Consider the following 8,888-nt stretch of genomic DNA (forward strand, 5'->3'; position numbering starts at 1 on the left):
CAGTTCTTCCAGATGCCGCGGCCAAAACCCTGGTAACCTCCTTGGTCCTACCTTCCTTGGACTATTGTAACTCGCTTTTTCATAATAGTCAAACCAGAGTTACAAAAAAACTACAAACTATACAGAATGCGGCAGCACGCCTCCTGACAAGAACACCAAAGTTTGCTCCCATCTCGGACACCATTAGGACACTCCACTGGTTAACCATCAAGAACAGGATCATTTTCAAATCTCTTTGTATAATTTACAAAACCCTACACGACCAAGGTCCACGTCCTCTTAAGGACCAACTTAAATGTTACAGACCAACCAGACAACTCAGATCCATGACTCTTAATCATCTAGTTGTCCCACGCTCCAAAACTGTATCCTGGGGTGACCGCCGCTTTACGGTAGCAGCACCCAAGATCTGGAATATGCTGCCTCAGCACATCAGATCCAGCAAATCATTACTTCAGTTTCGTAAGAGCCTGAAAACATGGTTGTTTAACCAGTAATAACCCCCTGGTCCTTCCAATCATGAGGAGCTTCAGTCGTTTAGTCTAGCGCCGAGACGCCCACGGGTATTCGTTCGTGCTCTATAAATGCCAAAATAAAATAAATAAATAAAATAAACACAAGAAAAATTCCACACCAATTTAAATAAAATGAGTAAAATTAAATACATTATTTGGCACCAAGTCAACTAAAATCCAATCATTAGAAACAGAGATATTAAATTTTAAAGAGTTTAGGTAAGTAAAGTGCCTGAAAGTACAAAGCGCCACTCGTCGTTATCTGGTAGTGCGAGACCGGATGAAAGTCACAAGCACAGGCGGACGGCGATGGAGTGCCAGCCAGATGCAGGGATCAGGTTAGTCCCCCTGAAACAGTTACCTGTGAAGTCCAGTGTGAATAGTTCCATCGGCAGTGGAAGGAACAGAGAGTCACAGATCATCATCGATGTAGCACGAACATCCTATCGGGCTTCACGGACGGTTGCTGCTGGAGCTTTCCATTGGTGTTCACTGTGACCTGTCAATGATGTAACGCAACGTGCAGATCTTGCACTGCCAGGCATTGTTGGTGGTCACTGTAACACGGAGAGTTGGACTTGCGGAAACTTTGTGTTAGCAGAAAGCACGGGCAGCAAGATCTTGGTGCGAATGGGCCCATTCGCATTCACGAAGAGCCCAAAACTTCAGGGAAGCTCAAATGAGGCCACAGCAAGGGCCCAGGGGTACAACTTGGGAGTCAGGAACTCACTCCAGCAGATGCCGGCAGTGCTCAGACAGGTCCAGGCAGCAGGTCAGTTGAGCAGTTGCAGGGTGCCTCCCGAGCTTGTTTTGTCCCCGTGGCTCAAACCAGGTCAGCTGGCTAACCCATGGAGTCAATTTAGCCTGGGATGAAGGATGCAGGTCCAGTCTTTTTTCTCAGCATGCAGGGCAGCAGGCATCAGAGCAGCATAGTAGTGGGGCGGCAGAGTTGCAGTCCTTCTCTCAGAAATGCAGCACAGCAGTCCTTCTTCTGGAATATCCACAGGTCCAGGAGTATACTGAGGATTTGGGACTGAGGGTCCAATATTTATATATGGTGACCACTTTGAAGTGGGAGAGGTTTCTATAGAATTCCCTTTGAAGTCCTTGAAGTTTCCGACCTCCGTACCCAGTCCAAGTGGGCTACATGAACAACGCAATGGTGACAAGTCCTTTGTGTGAAGGCAGGGCACAACCTACTCAGCTGCACTCCCGCTTCCTGCCAGTTGATGGCTCAGTCAGGCACACCTAATCCCTCTATTGTGTGGCTGTCCAGGAGGAATAAACAAAGTCCAACTGTCAACTACACCCAGTCATGTGACCCAGGAAGAGATTGCAGGCACTAAATACTATAGCAGGAAAATGCCAACTTCCTAAAAGTTGAATTTTCAAAACTGCAATTTAAAAACCGACTTTACCATTAAAGAGGATTTTTTAATTACAATTTCTCAGACACCAAACCTGAAAGGTTTACCTGTTCTGCAAGAAGATGGGTTACTCGTTGAGAGGGGTGAAACCCTTCTCAAGTAGCAACCACAATCCTTGTCAAGGTAAAGTCAAGGTAAAGTCACAAGCAAACCCTAAATTAACCTATGCTCAACCCTCGGGGAACTTGGCACAGAGCAGTCAGGCTTAACTCAGAGGAAATGTGTAAAGTATTTGTGCAACACTTCAAACAGTAATAATGTGAAAACACAGAACAAGAAGGATCCCACATCAAATTAGGAAAATTGAGTACATTTATTTTAATAAGTAAAACAAGACCAAAATGCCAACAATCCAATCAGTAGAACTGGAGATGTGGAGATTTAAATATATCAGAGAAAATAGCACCAAAAAGCACAAAAAGCTAATTGTGGATATCTGGTGTGATACACAGGCACAAAGATGGCATCATTGACGGGCTTGCAATGTGAATTTGGGAGTCGAGGATGTGTCTGCATCGACTTGTTCTGAAGAAGTTGTGGGGCTTGTAATGCGAAGTCCTGAGTCATCGTCAAGTATGCGGCAGATGAGTATATTGTAAGGAGAGGGCCTGCACGGTTTGGTATGTCAGACACTGGTGTTTGGCTTTTTGTGAGCAGGTAATACAATGTGGTACAGGATGGATTGATGTTTTGTTAGCATTTACAGGAGTCATCTTATGTGCAACGCAGAGTCATGAGGATGGTCTTGCAGACCCATGTGGCCATGAAAGACCAAAATGTCGACAACACACCCTTATTTCATTTGAATACCTTGATTCAAACCTTGTTATAGTGTGCTTTGAAAATTCTGAGTTGGAAGGATATGGGCTGTAATTTTTACTGACCATATTATTTGAGGGTAAAAGGGTGTTTATACTACCACCAATCCCCTAACAAATTGGAGCATTGGATGGGATTGTACTGATAGTCACAGTGTTGCTGTTTGTATATTGTGTATAGCATGTATATATTACTCATAAAACATGGATGTTATGCTTAATGAATGTAATATAATATAAAGTAAAACATATGGGTATTTGAATTATTCCTTGAATACAGTTTTCATTCTTTCATTGTCTAGATCGCATCTGTGACCATTAAAACTTTGAGAACTTATTGTGAATAATTCCTCAAGGAACTTTCTAAAAGTGGCATTTTCAAAATTGTAATTCAGAATCTGACTTTACCATAAAAGAGGCTTTTTCATTACAATTCCAAAGACACCGATGATTAACTGTTCACCTGTTTCCATTTATAAGTTACTCGTATTAAATGTGATAAGGTAATCCTAATTTTATCCAATGGGAGAGGTAGACCTTGCAATAGTGAAAAACAAATAGAATTTTTCACTATCAGGACATCTAAAACTTAAAGGTCCATGTCCTACTATTTAAATTCACTGCACCCTGCCCTCTGGGCTGCTCACGGCCTACCCTAGGGCTGACATTTATGTATTAAAAGGGAAGGTTTGGGCGTGGAAAAAGGTTTATTTTGCCAGGTCAAAATGACAGTTTAAAACTTCACAAACAGGCTGCAATGGCAGACCTGAGACATGTTTAAATGGCTAGTTAAGTGGGTGGCACAATCAGTGCTGCATGCCCACTAGTAACATTTAATTTACAGGCCCTGGATACATGTGGCACATGTGGCACCACTTTATTACAAACTTAAAAGTAAAATAAATGTGCCAATTTAACAGTGAGAGCACAAGCACTTCAGTACAGGTTAGCAGTGGTAAAGTGCGCAGAGTCCTAAGGCCAACAGAAACCAGATAAGCAAAAATGAAGGAGTAAAGGCAAAATGTTTGGGGACAGAGCACTCTAAGGCTGACAGGTCCAATACAGCTGATTTCCTATTGTGCAATACACACCTTTTTTCCTGCACCCCAGTTAAGAGACTCTCTCTGTATGAATATGTGTAGTTTGACATGAGTTGGCATCCCAAGATCCTCCTGAATATCACAGATGTGTTAGATTAGTGATTGTTGCCTGCATAAGGGTCTGTACGCCAGTTTTGACTCCCTGTATGTATGTGCTTAGCACCTAAGGTTGCATGATTTCTCTATAGAATTCTTTATAACAATACCACTCCAGTTTCCCATTCCTTGCACACCCCTCATCCCGTTTCTCTTACTTCTCCTGCATCCAGCATCTTATTAAGACAAGCATATATAACTGACATAGATTGACATTCCTTGGAATGGAGCAGGAAGAGGTCTTTGTACCCATCTTCCATTGCTAAATCCAGTATCAATAGGACAACCTCTAGTCTCAGAGACAAGAAAAAAGTACTATACGGAGAGCATAGCTGTTACACATTCACACTAAGGAAATGCAGATTTAATGTATTTCTAGTTTAAACTTTTGTTTTGCCTTCAAGCCTTCTTCTTTTGTTATCTGGAGTTCAACTTCTTCACTATCCCACTTCGACAATAATACCATTTTGACATTAGCTAAATAATGTTCGCTGCTTAGAGCTTCACTCGGGTCTACAGAGAATAGGTCCGCAACACCGGGACATTCAGCGGTCCGCAAGTGCGTTATTCTGCACTTTTACTAAGCGGATTTCGTCTTTCCTGCAACCGGAGCATGGCGTGAGTCAGAGGAAGCCTTTCATTGTCAACGCGCATGCCACTTCCCGCTAACTTTGCTACTCGCGCTTTCTTCTCAGAAGTGCGGCCGCCATTTTGAATGCCGCGATTTTGCTTTTGGATGTCCCTGAATTGACTGTAAGTGGATTATGCTGCTTACAGGTACTTGGACTTCAAACTAATGGCAGCATGCTTATCTATAGTGGGATTTTTGCACTGAAGTCTATTGTCTGTGTCCTCTAAACACTTCTCCCTCATTGCTGGTGTGCTCACTCCCTTTACCTTGCCTGTTCTGCTCATTTTGGCATGTAACAGCTGCATACACCGCTTATGTGGTGCGCTCTCCATAAGTGGCCCTTTTTTAGCTATTGACTGCTCCTTGTAACGTATGGTAACGTTCTTTCCTCTGGAATGTTCCTCAATATACTCCTCCTGACTGGTTGCCACGTATGCCAGTTATGAACCTCCTTTTTTTTTCGCCTGCTCTCCTCCTTCTTCAATGCCAATGTAGGATTGGCATTGAAGAACAACACACTGAGGATTTGGAAAACCGCAATAGGAGGAACAACCTTCGCATTTACGGTTTGCCGGAATCTCTGGAAGGGGAGGACCCTGTCACCTTTTTCTCTTCTTTTTTACCTAAACTCCTGGATAAGCCTCCTTCAACAACACTGAATATCCAAAGGGCTCATAGACTTGGTCCACGTCCTTCACTATCTTCACCTTCAGTCAGACCCCGAGGAGTTATCATTCTTTTCCTCAAATTTACTGACTTGCTTTCTGTTCTCTCTGCGGCCTGAGCCAAACGTCAAATTTCTTGGCTAGGTCAGAGAGTTTACCTCTCTCGGGATGTCTCTAATGTTACAGCAGGTAGGCAAAAAGAGTTTCTTAATCTTCGTTCAATGGGAGCTCGATATGGTCTCTTCCACCCCTGCATCTTCAAAGTCACCTTCCAAAATCAAACCCGGTCCTATGAAGACCCTTCAGATCTCAAGAAGTTTATTCAATCTCATGCTCCATCTAACATGGATATTGCTGCTCCTCCTACGGGTTGACTTGTTATATTCTAACTTGTTAAATTTAGCTTTTCCATATTCTCATTGTTGAGATGCTGTTAATGCATGATTATTTATTTATTTATTTTAATTAGTTTTTCTTTTTTACGTTTGTATATGTTACTCTTCTTACCTCTTTTTCAGGCTTATATGTCATTGTAGTCACTTCTTTGAATTTTCTCATGTTTCAAACTGTTGTTCATTTCTGTTTTCTTATGTTCTTCTCATGTCATAATTCTGCCCTCCTATTCCTCTCACTATTATTATCTCTCACTACCTGTTTTTTTTCTTACGCCTCATTGTCTTTTCATATGTCTCCTTCATAGTTCATGCTTATTCCTTTGTTCGTATTTGACATGTATCGGCTATTTACTACTCATACATTTTTTTTTTTTTACCTTTTCCTTAATCCCCTCTTATTTTTATATACAGGTTCCGTCTGTCTTCTTTAAAGTACTTGGTTCGTTTATATTTCCCTATTTGTTGTCCTGGTGTGGCCGGACTTCCTGGTTTGGGCGTCTCGTCTAACGTTCGTCGCCACTGCCCCATACTCATATTGTTTCCGTTCCCCTCAGGTATTTTCTTCAGTCGTCCTTTGGATATGTACTGTCTCTCCTTGTATCTTTCCTCTCCCTCCATTCTTACTTTTTTCCCTCTTTTCTTCTCCCCTTTTCTTACCCATTTTTCTCCTCATTCATTGGCATTCTCTTCTATCTCTCTATCAATGTAGTTTCTGTTTCTTTAACATTTTTAATGTTTTTCCTTTCAGAGTTGTCTCCTGGAATGTAAAGGGTTTTATTAATCCTATTAAAAGACAGAGAATCCTTTCCCACCTGGCCGCGTATAACCCTGATATAGTTTTTTTACAGGAAACCCATCTCACAGATACTGAATCACTTAAGTTAAAGCGAGGCTGGGTGGGTACGGTTTTATTCTCTCCGTCTACCAATAAAAAAAATGATCTTGTCATTCTATGTCATAAGAAACTGAGATGTAAATTGATATCGCAAGAAAATGATACGGAAGGTAGATGGATTTTAGCCAAATTGTTAATTAATTCTGTTTCTTTAACTGTTTTTAATAGTTATGGTCCTACACAACCTGATTGTTATTTTTGGCCATTGATTACACAAAAATGTACTCAATTTCGTGATGATTTATTTATTTTAGGTGGTGATTGCAACCAAATTGTAGATCCATTTCTTGACCGCAAGTCTACAGTCCGTTTTATTCCACATAAGACTCACAGACAATTCCTTGATACTATCTCTCAAACACATCTCATTGACTCTTGGAGGTTCTCTCACCCGGATACTCTTGACTATTCGTATTTCTCTCCTCCTCATGCCTCTTTTTCCCGTTTAGATTATATCTTTCTTTCTCAGTCTTTGTCTCAAAACCTATTGTCTTCCTTTATTGAACCCATGGTTATCTCTGACCACGCTCCAGTTGTAGCAAATTTTGATTTACTTCCTCCACATCCAAAATCCTCTCGCTGGCGTTTTAATAACTCCCTCCTTCTCGACCCTCTTTTTTCCTCCTCCTTTCACTCTTTTGCTAATGAATTCTTTGAACTTAATTGCGACTCCAGCTCTTTCCCCCACGTCATCTGGGACTGTTTTAAAGCCACGGAAAGAGGTTACATCATTGATTTTGTTTCAAAGAAAAAGAAACGTTTTCTTCAGCAACGGGAATCTACCTTAGCTCATATTAAATTTCTGGAACATGAATTTTATAGTTCTTCAAAAAATTCTTTCTCGCCTGAATTGATACGAGCTAAATTGGCTTTCAACAAAGCCACTACTGGTCGCAATAAAGCAGGGAAACTTTTAGCAAATGACCTTAAAACTCGTAAAGAGCACACTCTTATAGACTCCATTTATTCCTCTAATAACTCCCTTCTTTATAAAGATCAAGAAATACTCGATGAATTTAAACTTTTCTATCAAAATCTATACACACCTGAATCTCCCCCTTCCTCCTCTCTCATTCATGCCTATCTTGATAAACTTTCTACTCCTTCTACTTCCTATCTTAATCTCCATGATCTTGATAATGATCTCTCCCTTAGTGAACTTTCCAATGCTGTAAATGCTCTCACTAAAGGGAAAACTCCTGGCCCAGATGGATTTCCTGTTGAATTTTACCTAACTTTTTCTGATTTGTTGCTCCCACAACTTTTAACACTTTTCCATTCATTTTATTTAGCTGGTAAGACGGAGGGCACTTTTCAGGAGGCTACTATTTGTATCATCCCTAAAGAAGGTCGTGATCCTAAATTTTGTAAAAATTATAGACCAATCTCTCTGGTTAATGTTGATTACAAATTGTTTGCTAAACTGCTTGCTTTACGTTTAGACCCTCTTATGCCTCATCTTATTGGTAAGGAGCAGTGTGGTTTTGTGAAGGGAAGGCTTACTTCTGATAACTCTCGTCATTTTCTTAATGTTTTAAATAAAGTTTCCTCCCTTTCTACTTTTTTAGCTGCTATTTCTGTTGATGCAGAAAAGGCTTTTGATAGAGTAGACTGGTCCTTTTTGTTTGCTTCGTTGCGCTGGCATGGTTTTGTCCCTAAATTCATATCACTTGTTTCCTTATTATATTCATCTCCTAAAGCTTCAGTCTTAGTTAATGGTCATGTCTCCTCTCATTTTCCTCTCCAACGTGGCGTTCGTCAAGGCTGTCCTTTATCCCCTCTTCTTTTTGTTTTAGCTCTTGAACCCTTCTTATCCTCCATCCGTAATAACGATTCCATTTCCGGTTTCCCTTATGGTGATCACCAGTTGAAGCTTTCTGAGTATGCAGATGATATCCTTTTATTTATTTCTGCTCCTGAAACTTCTATTCCTCCTTTATTACTTGAATTTAATCCTTTTCGCAGGTCTCCGGATATAAAATTAATTCAGACAAGACTGAAATTCTCCCTCTCACTAAATTCTGTCTTCCCCATTCCTTCTCTTCCACTGGGTTCGCTTGGAACAGTTCAAAAATCAAATATCTAGGCATATGGTTTTCCAATTCCATAAGCTCTTCAATTAACTTAAATATGTCCACAGCCTTATCTCGAATTGACAAATTACTTTCTTCCTGGAACCCTCTTTTTCTTTCTTGGTGGGGTCGGTTAGATTCGATGATTGCCCCAATTCTAATTTATATACTTTCCATGCTCCCTGTTCACATCCCCACTATCCATTTTAATTACATTGATTCGTGTCTTTCCAGTTTTCTCTGGAAACATAAAAAAACCAGAATTGCTCTTTCT

Source organism: Triturus cristatus, chromosome 4_2, assembly GCF_964204655.1.
Source record: "Triturus cristatus chromosome 4_2, aTriCri1.1, whole genome shotgun sequence".
Classification (NCBI taxonomy): Eukaryota; Metazoa; Chordata; class Amphibia; order Caudata; family Salamandridae; genus Triturus; species Triturus cristatus.